Source organism: Pteropus alecto, unplaced genomic scaffold (genome assembly GCF_000325575.1).
Source record: "Pteropus alecto unplaced genomic scaffold, ASM32557v1 scaffold76, whole genome shotgun sequence".
Classification (NCBI taxonomy): Eukaryota; Metazoa; Chordata; class Mammalia; order Chiroptera; family Pteropodidae; genus Pteropus; species Pteropus alecto.
Window position 1 is genome coordinate 29,688,681 of NW_006443138.1, and position 21,490 is coordinate 29,710,170.

The following is a 21,490-nucleotide window of genomic DNA, read 5'->3' on the forward strand; positions in this document are numbered from 1 at the left end:
CTATGCTTTGAAGTATTCTTTGTCTGATATTAATGTTACCACTCCATCTTTTCTTAAATTAGTGAGTGCATAGACGATCTTTTTTTCCATGTATTTGCATTTAAGCTATGTCTTTATGTTTAAAGTGAGTTTCTTGCAGACCGCATATGTCCACCAGGGCACACAGGGTGCAGGTCAAGGGGGCAAAACTATCTCTTCCTCCTTGGTCCCAGAGGCCAAGGCTACCTCCTCAGTTTCAATAGGCCAGGCTGCCACCGAGGGCCAGAGGGCTGGAGCTGCCACCCCTGAGAGCCTCGAGGACAGAGTATTCAGCCAAAAACGATTATTCTCAAGCCTAAAAATCTAATGGAATTTGCCCTGCTAGGTTTTGGACTTACCTGAGACCCATGATCTCTTCCTGTTCATTCTAGTTTCTCCTTTCGGAATGGAAATGTCTAGCCTATGTCTGTTCCATCATCATATTTTAGAAGTAGATAATTTTTCTGGTTTCAACAGGTTCACATCCAGAGAGGAATTCTGCCTCAGGATGAATACCTTGGGTCTCACCCAACGCTTGATTTAGATGATATTTAGATGAAATTTGGAGTTTAGAGTTGATGCTGGAATGTGTTAAGACTTTTGGGCTTTTGGGGTGGGGGTAAATGTGTTTTGCATGTAAGGAGGACATGAATTTGGGATTACATAGAGTGGTGTATTATGCACTAAATTGTGTCTCCCAAAAAAAAATTTATATGTTGAAGCCCTGAATTCCAGAATGTGGCTATATATGGAGATAGGGCCTGTAAATGAGGCTGATAGGGCGGACCCTAATGCAATCTGACTGGTGTCCTAAAAGAAAAGAAAACGAGGGCATACAGAGAGACACCAGGGGAATATGCTCACAGAGGAAAAAAAAAATGTGAGGACACAGCATATCTGTAAGCCAAGGAGAGAAGCCTCATGGAGACCAACCCTACCCAACACCTTAATCTTGAACTTCTAACTTCTAGAACTGTGAGAAAATAAATTTCTGTCATTAAGCCATCGAGTCTGTGCCATCTTATTATGGCAGCCCCAGCAAACTAATATACTTTCTTTATGAAAGATACTTCTCAAGATATAGAACTCTCGGTAGACAGTTTGTTTTGTTTTTTAATACTTTAAAGATGCTGTTCCATTTTCCATAGTTTCTTTTGAAAAGTCTGCTATTTTCTTTTTCCTGTTATGTTTTTTTTTTTTTCCTTGACCACTCTCAGGATTTTCTTTTTATCTTTTGTTTTCAACAATTTGAAAATAATGTGCCCACTTGTGGTTTTGTTTTGTTTTCTTGTTTTTAATTTTGGAAAATTCTTGAATCTATTCACAGCGGTGACTTTTAATTTTTGAGTTTTATAAGTCTGCACCCAAATTTTATACTTTTTGGTGTTTTCTTTAGGCGTGATATATTAGTTTTGATTGGATTGAATTTGATAGACGGGTGCATGGATAACAGGTACTTTAGTGTAGTGTGCTATTCATGTCAGCTTCAGTGTAGTACAGGAGTTAAGGACATGCATTTTAGAGTCAAACAGACTTAGATTTGCAGTGTTTTACCTCCACTGCCTATCTGTTTTATCTCAGTTTTCTTAATATCTCTGCCTATAGCTTTATCTTTCAGTGCACATAACGTTGTGAGAATTATAAGTGCATATAGATGACAGTTGTTATTGCTATTACCATCATCATTATTTTCAGTTAATATTTTACTAAAAATCAGCCTACGTCAACCTTGGGCCCTACATCAACCTTGGAATTTTCCCTCCTTCTAGAATCTTGAACATGAAAAATTCTGACTGTACATCTTAAGTCATATCTGGGCTTTCTTAATTTCAAATTTCCTGTAATTCCATATATGTTTTGTAATCCAAGAGAGCAGTCTTAAATTTTATAATTTAGTCACAAAAAATTTTTGCAAAGGATCCCAGAAGAAAGTTTCCTCTGTGAAAACCTACAGTTGCCATTTTTTACATAATATATATTTAGTTCCAGTTTTGGTCCCTAGGCTCTTTTCTTTTTGTGTGTGTAGTTGTACCAGATTATTTTTCATGAAATATTTCAAACATTCAGAAAAAAACAGAAATTAATATAATATCACCTTTGTACTCAGAATTAACAAATATTATTTTGTTATATCTGCTTCAGAATTTTTAACATGCTAAATATGAAGTCTTCTTCCTACCCTTCTTAGTTTTATTTTTCCTTTTCCGTCTGCAGTAGCAAGTACTGTCCTGAGTTGGTGTACGGTTTTAGAGTCCATACTTTTACCTTTTAATATACATTTGTTTCTATAAACAATATTCAGTATTGTTTAACATGGTACAAATTTGAAATAAATGATATCATACTATTCAGGCTATCTTTCTTTGCATTATTGTTTGCTGAACCCAGGCCCTTTTGTTACTTGGTGTTAGAAGAGGCATTGTTGAATTTTTTAGATAAATATAAATCTTATACCATTTTACATGTGGTTCCAGAGCCCTAAAGAAGCTTTCTTTGAAGAAATAGATTAAGATAATGTCAAAGTCAAGTGCTGTTATAGTACAAAGTATCTAGTACTAAGAAAAAGTTTTTATTAAGGTCAGTTTTAGATTTAAACATCTGTTTGTTTTAGGAAGTCCCCTACTTGACCACTGTCTGTTATCTTCCAGAATCATAGCTCATAATTAAAATACCAGGTCCATGTTTCCCACACTACACTTCTACTCTCTCCTCCTACATAAGCTACCTTCATTTCTTTGGCAAGCCTTCTTGACAACTCTCGGACAGGAAAACTTTGTGCCCCCATGAATCCAGCATTGACACTAACATAGAACCAACATCTACTCAAGGAGTTGAGTTATCGGTTCTTAGATTGAGCACTATAGAACTACATGAAAATGGTGGGAAATTTTCAACTAAAACTTTTCAGACAAATGGCTTTTCCCTTCAGTATAAATGTAAACAGTTATTTTCATAGAGCTCAAGGATTTGGGTCCTGGTTTGTTTGAGAGTAATAGCAATGAGTTTAACATAAATGTGTATGTTTTTAAAAGATTATACTGAACATAGGCTACATATCAATTTCTTAGTTTCAGAAAGATGCAGCGAGGTGGAACACTCCAGATATTTGCAGGTGCAGGTATTGGAAAGACCACACTCATGTGTGTAATCTTTCTCATAGCTGCAAGTGATTGTGTTCAACTCACAATGAGATGAGGAAACATTGATAAGTCTCCTATGGCTCTCTTATTCATACACTGCTACGTTGTATATCATGATTTCCTTGTAACCATAGAGTTCAACTTTTCAACTTGTTACCAATGCAATGTCTCATATAGTTATAAAGTGAATGTGGAAACTAACTTGGAGCATAATATTGTTCTTGGGTCAGAGTATCTTAGTTTGAAGAAATTTTATGTTTTGTGATTTTTATACACACTGACCAGAGCCAGATAGTCCCCATAGATTAAATAGATTTGTTTTGGGTACCTATAGTTAATTGTGTATGCTTTAAATATTTTGGTTTGCAGGTGAATGTGAATTATATTTTGAAAACTTAAGTATTTGGGTTCTATTCCTTTAGTTTTCTGTCTCTAGATTTTACCAAGCGTGTATCGTTCAAATAATGGATTTAAGGTCATTTTTACCTCTAGCTTCAATCTTGTCAAGTTCCAACAACTAAATAAATTTGGACCAGGTCACATTTGAGATACTTTATGGCCATGGATAGCATGTTTTTAAATGTCTTCTATACGTGAAAGAATAGCCATTATTTTATTTCTTCAAGAATTTTTTTCTAGTCCACATCATAGGGTTTTACTTCTTATATAAAATTAGAAGTTATATTCACAATATTATATTCATTCAGCTTTAAGGTTAATGGGGAACGTGATCCAGAATAATGGAGCGAGTACTCAGAAACTCAGTTCTAAATCTTATAGTACTCCAAATTGAGCGGTTCTGGAGCAGTGCTTCTCAGAGAGGAAATGAACACCATAATCTACTAAAGAACTCTCCATCTCCATCATTCTAAATATCAAGGGGAAAGGAGGTTAGGGAAAAAAAAAATGGTGAATCCAGGGGTGAGCGATCAAGCACCATCAAGGGAGAAATGTGATTAGTTTTGTAGTTTACAGTATCCTACAAGAGTGAAACAAACCGGTAGTCCAGCAAAACCATGACTGTTTCTAGTTCTGAGATCTGAAAGAATTTTTTTCCAGCTTTACTGAGACATAATTAATAAACAACATTGTGCAAATTTGAGGCATACAACATGTTGATTTGATACATTTATATATTATAAAATAATTACCACCATAGCATTAGCTAACACCTCCATCCCATCATATAATTATCATTTCTTTTTTATGGTAAGAACATTTAAGATCTACTCTCTTAGCAGCAATCAAGTATATAATACAGTATTATTAGTTATAATCACTATCCTATACATTAGATCTTCAGAATTTGTTAATCTTAAAACTGGAAGTTTGTATCCTTTGACCACTTTCTCCCCAATTCTGCAATACCCCAGCTCCTGGTAACCACCACTTAGAGTACTCTCTGTTTCTCTGAGTTAGGCTTTTTTGGATTTCACATATGCCATATCATACAGTATTGGTCTGACTTATTTCACTTAGCATAATGCCCTCAGTGTTCATCCAAGTTGTCACAAAGAGGCATGATTTCATTCTTTCTCACTGCTAAATAATATTCCACTGTGTATGTGTGTGTGTGTGTGTGTGCGCACGCGTACGTACACTACATCTTTATCTGTTCATCGTTGACAGATACTTAGGTTATTTTTATATCTTGGCTATTGTGAATAATGCTGCAATGAACATGGGAGTACAGAAAGCTCTCTAAGAGCCTGATTTCAGTTCCTTTGGATATATACCCAGAAATGGAATTGCTGTATCACATGGTAGTTCTATTTTTTAATTTTTTGAAGAACTTCCATACTGTTTCCATACTGACAGTACCAATTTACATTCTCACCAACAGTGCACAAGCAAGTGTTCCCTGTTCTCCATACTCTTTAGAACTTCCATACTGTTTCCATACTGACAGTACCAATTTACATTCTCACCAACAGTGCACAAGCAAGTGTTCCCTGCTCTCCATACTCTTTTTCCCAACACGTTATCTCTTGTCTTCTTGATAATAGCCATTCTAACAGATGTGAGTGGTATCCATTGTGGTTTCAATTTGTGGATTATAACTGATGATTAATGATGTCAAGCACCTCTTCCTATACCTGTTGGCTATTTGTATGTCTTCTTTGGAAACTGTCTGTTCAGTTCCTCTCCACATTTGTTAATCAGATCGTTTGTTTTTTAGATTGAATTTTATGAATTCTTTATATTTTTTAGATATTAACCTCTTATCAGATGCATAATTTGCAGATATTTTCTTCCATTCCATAGGTTGCCTTTTCATTTTGTTAAATGTTTCTTTTCTATACAGAAACTTTTTAGTTTCATGTAGTCCCATTTATTTTTGCCTTTGTTAGTTGTGCTTTTGGTGTTATATTCAGAAATCATTGCCAAGTACGATATCAAGGAGCTTTTTCCCTGTGTTATCTCCTAGGAGTTTTACAGTTTCAGGTGTTATGGTTAAGTCTTTAATCTGTTTTAAGTTCATTTTTGTGACCAGTGTAAGATTGTGATCCAAATTCATTCTTTTTTACAAGTTTGAAATTATTTGAAAATAAAAAGTTATTAAAAAATTTAAGTCAATAAGTCTGGGGTTCAGATTTTCATCCTCCATCCTATGAAAATGGAGATATTTAACAATATTGAGAATACTAGGAAGTGTATTCACCAAGTGACCCCAAGATGTTACCCACAGCTGACAAAAATGAACTTTTCTATATAGACTGGTTCAATGTCCACCCAGTGGATAGACGTAACAAGGCAGGTTTTAGTTTAACAGAAAGAAAAACTTCCTAGATCTGTCCACAAAAAGAATGGACAGCCACATGTGAGATAGGTTCTTCTCTAGAGGACGAGCTGCTCGGTTGGGTTGCAGAAGGAATTCACCATTGGGAGATGATTTGTCAGATTATTTCTAAGGTTTTTTCTAACCCTGATTGTCTATTATTCTGATGTAAAGGGAATGTAAAATAGCCCCCCAGAATTTTAAGATTGTATTTGAATAACACCCTAGCTCAAACTCGATACATCCACTACCTCCTACCAAAACAAAAATTATATATATATGTACATATATATATATGTACACACACACACATATATATATATGACTTAAATAGAAGAAGATAGGTGTATTAAAAAATAAATAGTTGTTTAGAAAGGGCAGTTAACATAGAAAAATTAATTATAAAGATATAGAATGCAGTTATAGGATGAAGGCTTTTGTCTGAATGGTGAGGAGGCCTGTTTCTTGTCTTTCCTATTTCTATTGAGTACATAATGAGAGAATATTAAATTATTTTAAAAGTTTCAGTTAAACATAGATAAAATCTGACTCTAGAATTGTGAGCATGTAACAAATTTCAAAGGAATGTTGTACAATTTTTTTTCAGAGAGATTGAAAAACTCTTTGAGCCCTCCCTTAATGCCCCCTCCTCAACCCTGTCGAATTTGTCAATATTGTTCACATTTGATACAGATCATCTCATTTTATCAGTAAACGTATATGACCTAAATGTTGAATGGTTAAATATTTTTGAAATTGCAATTTTCATTTATAAAACCTTTATAGCCCTGAACTTTTGGTAAGGCTAATTTTTTGGTTCTAAAATTGGGCCTGTGTAACCAAGGATTAGCAATGGATGGTTGTTTTTAAGGCTTAATAAAGATACGTGTTATAATTCCAGATATTAGCAAAATGGCACATATAGTACTAAAACCACCCCCAGTGCAGCAGGCATGGAGACATAAAACACTAATATGGAGGAAAAAATGAAAGATTGGACTTTATTAAAACTTTAAACTCTGTTCATCAAAAGACTGGGAGAAAATACTCTATATATAAAACAAAGACCTTGTATCAAGAAGATATTTTCAAAATCGGTTACAAAAGACAAAGCAACATAATTTAAAAATGGGCAGAAGACTTGAACAGGCAATTCACAAAAGATGATACACAAACTAAGCATAAAAAAAATGCTCATACAAATGAAAGCCACAACGAGATAGTACTACAATCCCACGAAAACAGCTAAAATTAACAAGACTGACAATACCAAATGGTAGGATGTGGACCAACTAGAATGCTCATACATTACTGGTGAAAATTTAAAATGGTACAAGACTTAGGGAAACTCTTAGGCAGTGTTTTATTAAATAGACTTATTAAATGTACACCTATTTTATAATCCAGCAATTCCATTCTTATTTACTCAAGAGAAGTGAAAACATGTCCACCAAAAGACATCTACAAGGTTGTTTATAGCAGCTTTATTCATAAAAACCCCTAACTAGGAACAACCCAAATATTCGTTTTAATTATTATATATCACAACAGAATAGTACTCAGCAATAAAAAAGAATGAACTAATACAAGCAACTTTATGAATGAATCTCCAAAATGCTATGTTAAGCAAAAGTAGCCAAATAAAAAATAATATGTAATTGATATATGAATTCATTTATACGACATTCAGGAGCAGGATAAACTAATGTATGGTGGTAGAAATTTGAACACTGGTTGCCTCTAAGAATTAACTGAAAAAGGAGTACAAGGAACTTTCTGGGATGTTGGAAAGAACTTTCTTTGGTTGGAGAGATGGCCATGAGGGTGTATGTATTTATCAAAATTCAAATTATACACTTAAAGGTCTGTGCATTTGGCTATATTTCAGTGATTGTTTAATTTAAAACAAAAACAGGAAAAATCATACCCCACTACCAGTCTCTTCTTGAACTTTTTGAAGCAGTTTGATTGATGGGCAGATTCTGCTAAAAAGCTAAAAATGGTCCTTTCTCCAAGAGTACAGATTTTTTCCCCACCATGAATGCCAGCCCGCTCCCTGGATCACAGAGCTTTGGACTCCAGCTCCCTTTCCCAGCGCTCAGTTCCATTTTTAATTTTCAGGGAAGTATTGTTCTAAAACTTGGCTAAGGTCTTGTCCTCTCCTTGGATCCCTTCTTCCATTTGTTTTCTCGATTTTGATCAATCACTCTTTGGCACATACCCCTCTCTTTTCATGGTGGGGAACCAGAGGGTGTGAATGCTGGGGCAGTACTGGGCACAGAACCTGAAGTCCTCACTCTCACTCAGGGAATGCATCAATCATCAGTCACAACATGACTTTCCACTCTCTTTCTTGAATGCATTTGCACAGATTGTTGTACTACACGAGTGAGCCAAATGGACATATGAGCTGTCGGGGGCCAAGGGATAAGGGAAGCAGGGAGAAAAAATAAGAAAGAAAGAAAAGAGAAGAATGATTCTTTGTGGGGCAACAAACTTTGTTCTGGTTCCCAGCCTGAATGTTTCTGATCTGGTTTTCTTCTTTTTGTGATGTTTGAACTTGTTTCCTCAGCTCTTGTCCAAAAAACTAAGTGGCAGAATTTAAGAGGCTGGGAGAGGCAAAATCAGCAATCTAGCAAAAAGAACTGCAGAGCCATGAAGATAAATGTGTGTCTGTATAAGGACTGGGCTGAGAGAGAGAAAGAGAGAGAGAGTGAGAGCGTGTGTGTGTGTGTGTGTGTGTGTGTGTGTGTGTGTGTGTGTATTTCTCCTGATGAATTTACAAGGAAAACCCTGTGGAGTAACCTCACTTTTTCTCTCCTCTCTGCTCTCACACAGTCTGGCGCTTTCTCCTTCCTCTGACAGCTGCCATTAACCTTTTTATTCTGCAAAGAGCAGAATATCTTGCCAGTTGGGTGCTGAAAATCTGGCAGAGAAAAGCTTGTTCCCAAAAAAGGAGGGGGAAGATACAGAAGAGCTGGGCAGACACAAGAGGGAACGGACTTATTGTGTTCTAAATTGGGCCCTAGCACACAAAGCTGCTACTTTACATCTTGATAAAATCCTCTAAAACTAAGTTGGGTAAAGGAAGAGGAAATGAGGATTTGAAAATAGAGGCGATAAGAAACTCTTTTACATAGTTGAAATTGCACAGATTTTAAGCATTAATTTCGATTCACTACCAATCCGAGGGCAGCCTTATGGTGTACACATGAAAAGATACAGTTAAATAAGGGCAAAACTACATACTTTACACTAAATGTAGAATAATCTTGTTTGTAGAGAGAAAGGGTATTAAGAGACTTAGCTAGACCAAACCTTTTTTGATACAAAAGATCCCTTCAACCATGTCCTTCCTTCGCTTGTCTCAGAGAAGGGGAATTCTGCTGTTTCTGTTTTGTCTACAGGTCTTCCCCCCACACTTCTTGACTAGGACAGCTGGTCATTACTGGTGCCTGCCACCAACTTGCCGGAACTAAATAAAATTGAACATAAAGCACCTACTCTGAATTCGGGTCTCATGTGCCCTCAGCTTTGCAGCAATGAATGCAGGAACCTTTTTTCAGTCTAGTTTTTATTAGCTTGGTCTTGCACTTAGAGTCTTGACATATGAATATGGAAATCTTTTTTTTAATTACAAAGCTCTGCATTTATAGGGACGGTAATGTTTTCTTGCTGCCCTTTTTGCGTGTTTTCCTTTGTGTTTAAAGCATTCCCATGGGAGAAGAAGGTTAGCACTCCTGATTCCCTAGAGCTCCTGCAGCAGCAATTATTTACCATCTTGGAATTTTAATGAGTCTTGACAATTACTACAATTCAGTACATTAAACATGGGTCTGTCGTCTCCAATGTCAACTTTCAAAGATAATACTCCCCCAACTGAGCAAAGAAGAAAATCAATCCTTGTGAATGCCAAAAAACATGACCAGAGTAGGCACTGCAAACTTAAAGCCAGTGGAACTTACAGACTTTGGAGCTGATAGCTTTCCAGTCTAGTCAGAGCATTTTTAATAAATTGTCCTTAGTTTTCTTCCAAACTATTTGATTCTTTGCAAAAAGATTTGGTGGGGCAGTCTAGAAATAGAACTTAAATTTCTTAGAGACAGGATCTACTATGGTGTATGCCAGAGGCTCTCAACCATGTTTCTGCCTCAGCACCCCTGAAGAATACAAAACTTCTTATAGTAACAATGGCTATGTACAACAGTAATGCCCTAGGGGAAACCTCTGTAAACTTAGAAAAAGTAGGGCATGACTTCCCAGGTATAAAATCAGAAGTGTACCCTGAAATATAGCAGTCTCCAGTTTACATGCACACAAACAGTATGGCCATTCCCCACCTGACTCCCCTGTGCTAACTATTGTTGCTATTAGATTTCCCTGAGGCTCTACGGGAATCTCCTGCACCCTTGTAAGAACATCCTGCTGTGGGTGCCACTGCCATAGAAGTGGGGTTTTCTCCCTGAACCCCTCCCACTGCTATACAGGAAAGATGGGACCAGGACATACTTGCCACTGGGGTAGGTGAAGATGTGTTTCTGGTGTTTGGAGTTAAAACTCACAAGGCATCTTCTAGCTGTATATAAAATGTTGTGAATGGTAGTTAGGTTCTATGATAATATTGTATTAGCTGCTGTAACAAAGTACCGTAGACTAGATGACTTAAACAGCTAGAAGTCCAAGAACAAGGTATCAGCAAGGGTGGTTTCTTCTGAGGTTCTCTCCTTGGCTTGCAGATGGCCAGCTTCTCTGTGTCCTCGCGTGGCTTTTCCTCCACGCACGCACATCCCTGGTGTCTCTGTCGTGTCCATATTTCTCCTTCCTCTACCCAAGGACACCAGTCAGACTGGAATAGATCCCACCCTCACAGCCTCATCTATTTAATCACCTCTTTAAATACACCTCTTTAAATCACCTCTCCAGATACAGTCACATTCTGCAGTCATGGGGGTTAGTAGGTCAACATGAGCTGGGTGAGGGGGCCTGATTCAGCCCATACAAACGTTACGGGTGAATAGTCTCATGGGGACTACTTGGGAATCTAGCTACTACTTAGGTAATTCTTTCAAAGTTTCAAACAACTGACTTCCAAACAGACTCTGGAAGCAACGCTCCAGATATATGCCGTGGCCCTGCCGATTAAAAGGTTGCGGGGAGTGGGGGACATGACTGCAGAATCTGTTACTCACATTCACTAATTACAGAATAGTCCCTTAGGGGAGATGTGGGGCCTGCTGGTGACTTCAGTCCCAAATACCATGTGAAAAGAACTTAGTAACTGGACCTTTCTTAAAAAGCTGTGTAATAGATAAAAAAGCATTTGGTAAATGAATGAAATCAGGAATTTTCTGGGGATAAGATTGTGGTATTCTTCTACATGCTATAACTGCTATCTTACTGCTTCGAATACCTCTTTTTATACAAAAGACCTTCCAGGCACAAAGAAAATGCCCCTATCTAGTGTATGCTCTCCCACTGCAGATAACAGGTCTTGCTGTAAATCTCAGTGATACTTACTTAGTGACCCTAAAAATCAGGTTTTGATTGATGGGATTTTTCATGGGGTTCTTGTTAAAGATAAATAGTGGTTTTAATGTTATCAAACTAAAAAAGTCTTACCCTTTTCTAATGTAAACCCTAAGCCGAGCTTTAGACACTAACATTTTATTGCCAACTTAACAAAAAAGCATGCTCTGATAGTGACTTAAAAGTAGTATGATGAGGTGTTTGATAAAGTTCCTGCCTATACGCCTGAAATTTCACGGGTTCGATTTGTTCCTTTGAATCAAGCATCTCTCCAAGGCACACTACCTTTTTAAATGCAGGTATAGCACACTGTCACTGTCACTTTAGAATGCTCAGGGAACCCGAACACTAGAATGATAAGATTAGTGAGGGACTGGGAAAAGAAGAGTTCAGAAAAGGACAAAATTGCCAGGTTAAAAGCCAGATGAAACTCCTCCTCAGTGTACCCCAGGCCTGGTGATAAGCCATCACTGCCCTTAGGGTTCTCTGACGTTCCGCTCTCTGATACGCTTAGCGTCTGTGGGAGATCACAGGAACCTTTTGCGAGTCTTTGTCTAAATTGGGGTCAGTAGATATTTATTCCTAAAAGTAAGTTTACCACAGATGGATGTCAGAATGCAATTAGCAGGAGGGTAGGGAATCACGGGAAAAATAAAATATTGAGTTTTCTCTAGCATCTTATGATGACATGCAGAGAAGGTGCAGTGAGAAGCCTTCACAAGAGCTGAAAAACCCCATTTAGAAATAGCCTGCAGGCTCTCAGTTGGCACTCACTGTTCTAATGTTATTTAATCAGGAACGAGTTTTATTTATTCAAAAATTATTAAAGCTGGAAAGAATTTAGAGATCATCCAATCTCCCCTTTTTGCACATAAGGAAGCTAAGCCAGAGAGCTGAAGTGACTTGCCCAAGATGACAAAGCTAAGTGGCACAAGTGGAACTGGACATTTCCTTTCATTTCCAGCCTTTACCCACTACTCCACCTTGCAGTCCCCTTGGAAGAAAATCCTCTTAGCTTGTTAAAGGACGCTCTAGTAATAACTGATTTCTCCTACAGCAATGTTAAATCGTCTGCAAGATGCTGCAAGGGCATTTACCCTCTAGTTCAAGCAGTGTATGTTTTAGTAAGGGACACTGGCAGATTGATGCTTGCTGTTTCAGGCATTGTGTGCTGACCAAGCACTGTGACTTTCTTGATTTAAAATATCTATTAAGAAGTTCCTTTAACCTCCTTCAAGGCTGTAGCTTTGCCAGCACCTCCCTTGCTCGCTGCACTGTCACTTGAACCTCTTGAGCCCTATCTAGTACTCTGCAGCTCACAGGCAGAAGTCCTGTGGGCATCGGGATCATTGGAAAGAGCCACATGCAAGAGTTGCTAGGGCTGTTTATTTGGATCAGCCTCCTCGGGGGTGCACAGAGGGGTGATCTCATGACTCCTCCATCTTTTCTTGCCCATGGAGAGCTCGCTTTCTCACTTGGCTGTTTCTGAAGGTTGAGGCCACCTTCTCTCCAGCTACTTCCTCTGGAAAAGAAGTAGGAAGAAGAGATCTTGGGATCCTTCTCCTCTTCAGTAAACTGGGTGAAACTTCCCAGAAGTACTCGCTTTGGTGTGGACTTTCCTTCCCATGTTTGGCCATTCCTTCCATGTGGAAATAAAGCTGTGTGGGGCCGTTTGAGCCCTGGAATGTCATTTTTTTTACCCACACTTTCTGGGGGAACTATGCTCACAAATATGGTGAGCCTCAGGCATTCATAGAGCCAAACTGGACTGGAAGTATCTCTGGAGTCTCACATTCTCACCCTTTTTCACCTAAGTAAACACTTGACTGCAAAATTCTCTGAGCTTTAGGGGGCTGTGGGAATATTTTTCTTTCAACCCCAACCTTCCCCAGAGCTTTCAAATCACATCACATACTTTGTTCCCTTTAGCAATCCAAATTTAGTAACATGCAACTTCAGAACCCCACCCCACCCAGCCTTCTCCATGTCAGCCACATCAGATGCAACTTGCCATGTCATCATATTGTGCTTGTCCCTCACCACTGCACATGGTCCTTCATAAGATAATCACATGTACCAGGACATCACTCAGAACAGCCCACATGACCCCAGAGCCTTGGTCAGTAATGGCACCCCCTTCCGTGGTCCTTCTGAATCACTGGGCCTGGAGCTTGTACCACACTGCAGAGTCATTTTGTCATCTCATCAGGGAGTCGGGAGATTCTACCCAGAGAATATATCAGATTGGCACTAAAAAGAGAAAAAGTCAAGCAAGATCCATAGTTCTCCGTGGGAGCCTTGCCAGTCTCCCTATCACACTGGCTCTAGAATCAGACACTGTGTGCTGGAAACGGCAGACAGCGGTCCTGGACAGAGTGCACATCGAGCACGTGCTGCTGTGCCTGGAGGAAACTTCTCTCTTCTGCCTGGCCAGAGGGATGAGCTAGACGTGGATTAGGCTTTGGGCTGGGTTAGCACTTAAATTTCAGCTGTAACAAAGCCTTGTTCTTGCCACCCCGACAGTTTCAGCATTAGATTTCTTATTAGTTGTTTGGGTTGTTATTTTTATTATTTTTTTTTTTTCATCCTCTCCGTTTTGACACTCTTCATTGCTGAGAGCCAAACCAAATACATTGGGCTGACTAGCTAGCCTGGCTGCATCTGAGTTTCCCAGAGCCCTGCTGCTGTTCTGATGGATCTCTTTGGCAAAGAGGAAAATATTTTCTCTATTTCAATAATGACAGGCCCTTAATTTGAGTGTCTCTATTCATGTCAGTTCACAGCTTTGTAAGAGATAATAATATGAGAGATATTATCAAATCAACTTAGACAACCATGTTAAAATGCTGCCTAGCTGAGAAATCCAATTCTTTGTTTTTAACACCTCATATTTTCTCAAGCCTTGAGTAGTACCTCTTCAAGTCTTTGGACTGGTAAAGCCTCGTAGAGATGATGCCACCCCTTTGTCTCTGGACTATGCTTTATCTAAGCACTTAACCCAGATGGGTAATTGACTTGTTCTTTTTCTTTTCAGCTTTATTGAGGAAAACTTAAAATTTAAGAAGTTCAAAGTGTACAATGTGATGATTTGATACATGTATACATTGTGAAAGGATTCCCCCCATCTGTCTAGTTAATTAATACATCTATCACCTCACATATTTACCTTTTTTTAAGTCCCACTCTCTTAGCAAATTTCAATTATACAACATGGTAGTATTGCTGCAGTCACAACGGGCTTGTTCTTTGAGCGGGATGCCACATCACAGTTCCAGTGGTGTTCCAGAAACATTTTTACACGAGAAATGATTCTTGGCTCTTGAAATTTAATGTATGGGGGCCTAGTCAGACCAATGTAAATCTCCTATTGGGTTTTGGGGAGTAGGGTTTCTGTTTTCACTTTTATCTTTTGTAGCCGTGTCTTCTGTTTTCTTGCCATACTCTGTCTCCTCCCTTCCCCTTCTTGTCCAGAGAAGGTATAACACCTATATCAAGATATAACCTTTCAAGGAAGACCATAACTAGGGAGGTTCTTCTAGCCACAAAATATCACATAGGAAAAACTCAAATTATCTCAGCCAGGGAAGAATGCTTTAGGCAGGAAAGCAACTAGCGTTTTATAAGTGTCTAGACATAAGTAGGTTAGAAATCAAGACATTAGTACATTAGGACATCTGCAAATACATAATAGAATCATCAGAAAGCAAGTTTGTACTGGTTTATGTACAGATAACTATCTAAAACTGGATCGTTAGCATCCATTGTACTTTCCTGGTTCCAGCTCCTGCTATATGTAAGGAGATTAATTTGGACTGACAGATTTTAGCAACATGTGTTTTGGTCCTATAGACTGCCACCGACCACAATTTATTTGTCTACTTTTACCTCAGTTACTTGACCTCTCAGTTGTTGACTTTCATGAAATCATGACTGACTCTAACCTTCCAAAGAACAATAAGCAACAGTGAGTGATATGACAAATCTAAGGTCTGGTGGTTAGTTAGCAAGACCAGACTTCTTTCCTCAGAGGCATGGGAGACTTCCTTTTTTTCTTCGTGGAGATCTTGAGTATCTGGAGTCTGTAGAGTTTGATCTCCTAACCACTCACTGGTTGGGGTTGAAAGGAGATAACACATGAGTTTTCCTGAGGCAAATAAAATACTTTGTCAGTCTAAACTCTACCAGCCTGTCTACCTCTTTAGGCCTCAGCTGACTTGTAAGGTTAGAGAATTGAACTGGTAGTTCTATTAGTTGCCTCCCAGGTTGATGAGTCTAAACTTTGGTATTAACCTGCTTTTAGGTTTAGCAGTTTCACTGTTTGGTATTTTGTAGAGGAGGGCAATAGCGCAGAAAACTAAAGATGTACTTTGTATTAATACAGATTCGCAAAAAATCTTAACTGTTATATTTCCTTCAGGACTAGGGAAGTTGCCAGTCTCACACTGCAGAATTTTCAGTGCCATAGCTGGAAAGCAGAGAAGCTCTTGGTTTATTTTTGTTTTTGTTTTGTTTTTAACCTTTGAAAACTAACGGTAAAAATACATGATGATGTAACATTGAAAAATTTAGCTACCCTAACACATATGGCAAGTATTGATTCAGTAAATATTTAGGGAGCCTCTACTATGTACCAGTCATAAAGTACTCTTGATAATACTAGAAAATAATTGTATGATTTTCATTCTTTGAGAGGCCGAGGTTCCCTCCTACCTTGACGCTTCTGTTGTGAAAGAAGGAAAGGAGAAAGTTCCTTTATATCACCAAGTAAATCTTGAGAAGCTTACTGTGGAATATCAGGCAGCTCAGCAGTGGAACTTTGACTGTGGGTCATGTATATACAGGCCCCCTTGGTAGAATGGAACTAAACTCTTGCTTTTATTTTTAGATTTTGTTCAATATTAGTCATGAAAGCAGTAATGTCTCACTTACTTTGGGCCTAAGCAACAATAGCCTTTCCTTCTTATAAAAACATTCTCAGACATTGCCTGGTAAAGGAGTTTATTACAAGGTAGGAGGAGGACGACAGGAAGGCCCAATAGCAACGTCATGATCATTACCGCTTCTTGCCAACATTGCACAGAACCCAGGGCCATGGTGGCAGTGGCTTTAGTCTGGGTGGGTGGAGATATTAGAAGGAAAACTGGGAGATTCAAGCTGCAAACTCAGACTTGAAATATTTGTCTTAATCTGTAGGAAATAATCATAGGACAAATTATTCAAGAGCAACTTTAGTTTTCCCTAGTACAAACGCTAGAGGGATTCTACAAAGTTAAAAAAGTGACCAAAATACTTGTAGAAAAGTAAATGACTGGGCAAGAAATATCTGCTCTGCTTTCAGATCCCTGTGACCACATGAGTTTTATATTTGATGTTTTATTGTGGCAAAATACATTTTCGTTTATTCTAGTTGTTCAAAAATTCAAACTCGGAAGTTATTTTATGTCTTCATATTTCCTAAGCAGTTGTAGTTAAACAGCCTGTAGATTTGGGCTGCAGGCTGTAGCCCATATCTGGACAGGATAGAGGACCATTCATTTCAGCTTAATCCACCGTCTCCGAAAAACTCCAATGATCATGGCAGTTTACAGCTCAGACCTGATGGCCTGAGCATCCTGGGACCTAGCTGTTAAACCTCAAGTTCATGTTCTTGTCTGCTTAAACCAAAATAATCACCTCTGTATAATTTACTGCCCACCAGCAAACCATCTACAGAAAGGAATTAATCTGAGTCATTGCCAACCACAACTGACTTCGTTCAGTAACCTCTAGTAACCGTCCCTTCTTTATATCCATCTGTACATCCTCATCTTTCACCTCATCTTTTTTTGTGACTATGAAATAGAGAGTAATTTACCTTGAAACAAGGTTATTTTCTCATTTTTAAGTCTTTCTTATTTTGTAGATATCTGTTAGCTCTCCCTGATGTCTCTACTCGGCTATGAAGAAAAGTTATACCTATGCTAAAATCAGACTTGTGCTGAGTAATAAATGTCCAAGGCAGTTTCCCTGAATCAGTCAGTCCATCCCTCAGCTATAATTCTATTCCTCCATCCAGCCCAGCTATGTCCCTTATCATTCTTCACACCATCAGCTCTGTTCCCTGACAGTTATCCTAACATCGAAAGCAGGAAAGGAGCTCAAGTGGTTTTCCTTACAGCCAGCCCTTCATAATGTTTTTGTTGGGCGTGAGGTTGTATAACATCATCTCTGAAACACCTCACTTTCCTTCTGAGCTTCCTCTTTCCATTTCTCCCCTGAACGGTGGTGGAGGCTGAAGCATTCTCTTTTTCCCGTCTGCTGCACACACTTCAAATGTGTGTTGCGTTGAGCATTCAGATTGAGTTGCTGTTGCCTTTGTGATTCTTGGCTCAAGTCCCTCTAGAAATCATATTACTACTCTGAGTTCATGGAGGGCTGGAATAGCTACTAAGAACGGAATACATTATAATAACATTCAGGAGACAAAGCCAGAAAATTCCTGCCAGAGGCCACCTTGGTATCTTATATTTGTCCCATATTCCATCTTTTGAAAACTTTAAACAAAGTGGGATGCTACAGTGTATAGTTTATGTGCACTGCTATAAGGTCTGCACCATCAGTCTTGATTGGAGATGCTTCAGATTTTATCTTAAAAAGCTCTTTAGAAAGTTATCGATGTTTTCCCCTAGGATTAGCATCTATTCTTTAGTTTATTCACCTGTCATTTTTTGTTTGTTTGTTTGTTCATTTGTTCATTTGTTTTATTTTAGGCAAGGCAGTCCTTGGTTGACCTCACAAATTGCAAGGACCTTGTCAGCTTACAATCTCTTATTTTTTATTTTTTGCGCCTACAGCTCCTGGTCTTCCTAGGTGGTCTCCCCATCCAAGTACTAACCAGGCCCGACCCTGCTTAGCTTCCGAGATCAGACGAGCTCGGGCTTGTTCATGGTGGCATGGCCATAGATCGTTTTTTGATCATTTGCAATGTGCAGGGTATTTTGCTAGACAGCATTCATCAAGAAGTTTGCAGAAGAGTTGGAGAATTAAACATATAGCCAGCTCCTGACACACAAGACAAAATTAACACTTTAGTAGTATTCACCTCTGAATAGAGAAAGTTTCACAGAGAAGAGGGGCAATTGAGCTCAACCATGAAGGACGAATAAGATAGGGAAGAGAGGTGTGTAGGAGGTAAGGCTGTCCACATTCTAGGATGAGAAAGCCACATTCAAATAAAAGCAAGACAGGAATAGCAGGGATATGCCAGGAGATGAAGTTGGAAAAGGAAGAAAGGGCTACCAGATTGTGGCTGCCATGCCAAAGAGATTGGACTCCGTTTTGTAGGTAGGAAATCCTTTAAGATATTGGAAGAAGAGGAGGGAACCTAATCCACCTGTTTTGGAAAGGTTACTCTTATAAACCAGTGATTATGAAGCCATCACAATAAGCAAAAGGTATTAGGATATGAGAGCTTGTATTTAGGGTTGTGGCCAGAAGATAATCAGCAATGAAGAACGTAAACCAAAAGAAGCAGCCTGAAAAGGGCAGTAACAGGAATCTCACAGAAGAATTATGTGTTTTAGAAGAATATTTAATCCTGTGAAAAACTATTCGTAGTAATTATTAAGTGAAAAGAACAGTTTTTTAAATAGTATGAGCAATACGATTTGATGTAGAAGTGGAATATTCACAAAGAAATGTTTATCGGGCATTTGAAAAACGTGACTCTGAAACTCAGGAGAGAAGAGAGGAGGAAACTGGAGTTATAATTGTATTGACATAGCTTGATAAATTCAGGTCATATAAAGGTTATTACACAAGAGGAAGAACAGAGGAAAGTGTCCTTAGAGTTCAGGAAACCCCTACATATGTGAAAGGAAGTGGAAAGAAGACCAGCAGCAGGTCAGATAGGAAATATATGGACAGGCCAAGGAGAGCCAGACAGTCAAGAGGGGAGAGAGATTTTAGAAGGAGGTGTTATCAGGGGCAAATATCACAGAAGGGGCTCCAGTAGGATGAAGACTGAATAAAGACCATTGGATTATGGTGTTAGGTAATCCTTGAGGTTTGGGTTTGGAGTGATGTTTCTTTGTTGCTTTTTGTTGTTGTTTTGGTTTTGAAGTGTAACATGCATACAAAACAGTACACAAATATATATGCAACTCAGTGAATTTTTACACACTCATAATGAATACTGGGAACAGGAAGCAGAAACATTCCCAGTACCTCAGAAGCCTCTTGTCATTCATTTTTTCTAGTCACTCCTCCACCCTACTAGGGTAACCTGACTTCTAACACCAGATTAGTTTTGCCTATTTTTAAACTTTATATACCTGGAGTCATACAGTGCGAATCCTTTTGTGTCTAACTTCTTTCATCAACATCATGTTTATGAAACGCATCTATTAGGTTACATATAAATACGGTTCATTCGTTCTCACTGCTGTATGATATTCCATCGCATGAGTATACCTCAGTTTATCATTTAGTTGTTGATGGGCATTTGGGTTATTTCCAGATTTAGGCTATTTTTCTGGATTCTCTTTTTGTTTCATTGGTCTATATGTCTGTTTTTGTGCCAGTTGTAAGCCGTGTTAACAACTATAGCTGTATAGTAATACTCTTCTTCATGACAGTTCTTCATGTTCTTATAGCTTTGTTCTTCAAGATTGCTTGGCTATCCTTGGCTCTTTGCACTTCCACTTCCACTTTGAATCACCTTGTCAATTTACACACACACACGCACACACACGCACACGCACGCACACACACGCACACACAGCCCTGCCAGAGTTTTGATTTGGATTGCATTGAATCTATAGATTAGTTTGGGCAGAATTAACACTTTTACAATATTGAGTCTTCCAATTTATGATTATGTTGTATTCCTCCATTTACGATATCTTTTATTTCTCTAAATAGTGTTTTATACTTTTCGATGTAAAGGTCTTAGTTTAGTAATCTTTTGAGAGCAATTTTGGTGAAATGACAAAAACTAAAAATGTTAAGGAGGGAAATGAAAAACAGGTAGCAAATGCGGACTATCCTTTTGAGATGTTTGATGGTGAAAGAAAGCAAAAACCTGGTACTAACTTGTGAGAGATGCAGATTCAGAAGATCTTTTCAGGATGAGAGTGCTCTCTGAAGCCCCAGTGAAAGACTGTGGGGGTGGGGAGAGGGGAGATGTCAGAAACACAGGTTCAGTCAAAGGGACAGGGACATGGAGAGGGGCTCAGGCTAGCCTGGAGAAGGAAGAACACAGACTGTCTTGAGGTTCTTTTGAGGCAGGAAGTTTCATGTCTGTATTACCTTAGTAACCGTTTCCTCAGAATCACTGGTTACTTATACCGTGAATGGCCCTGAGCCATCTTAAGTGCTGTGTCCTTTGCCACTAATAGTACCAGACCCCACATGCAGGAAATTTGGAGCAGCCAGACTTGCTGCCCTCATGGTCAGCCTAATCTACATTATCAAATCCCTATTTCTTTCAGCTGAGCGTTTTATTTTATATTTTATCTACTGGAGGTAGATAAACGTACACACCTATACATTTATTATTCCAATAGCCCCTCTCTCCAGAGTATCTTAATGAAATGAAGGTTTCGTGAAAATAGGGCTTTTTCACTAAATCTTGAGGTGCCCAAGAGGCTTGAAGAAGATTTTCTAGTAGATATTTTGTATATGTAGGAAACTAAGGTGCTGAGATATGAGGTTTAATGCATAAGTTACACAAGGAGCTTGCAGGATTCAAAGAAACAAATTTGTTTTGCAGTTTAGTGGAAATTTTTATTTTGGAACTGTTTTTAATTTTGTTATAGTTTGTTTTTAGATGCAAAGCTTCCATGCATACACAGAAAATTGTTTATAGCCAGAGAAGGGATCGTGTAAACTTATGTGCTACATATAGTTATGGTATTTTTAAGAAAGTAAGCAAGAAGACAGTGTTTTTCGCTGTAATATTGCAGTGATTAAATTAGCCTGCAAGTATTAGAAAGCAGATACTAGGAAACGGAAGATCTTATTGGAGAACATACACTAAGTTTGGATT

At 38.4% G+C, this 21,490-nt stretch overlaps 1 protein-coding gene and 1 pseudogene across 1 annotated transcript in view; one reads left to right on the forward strand and one right to left on the reverse strand.

Moving 5' to 3' along the window:
- The window catches only part of ERC1 (ELKS/RAB6-interacting/CAST family member 1), a 480,046-nt gene that overhangs the window by 447,563 nt on the left and 10,993 nt on the right, over window positions 1–21,490 (forward strand). The gene's annotated exons all lie outside the window — the stretch shown is intronic.
- Window positions 18,288–18,407, reverse strand: LOC112472407 (annotated as a pseudogene).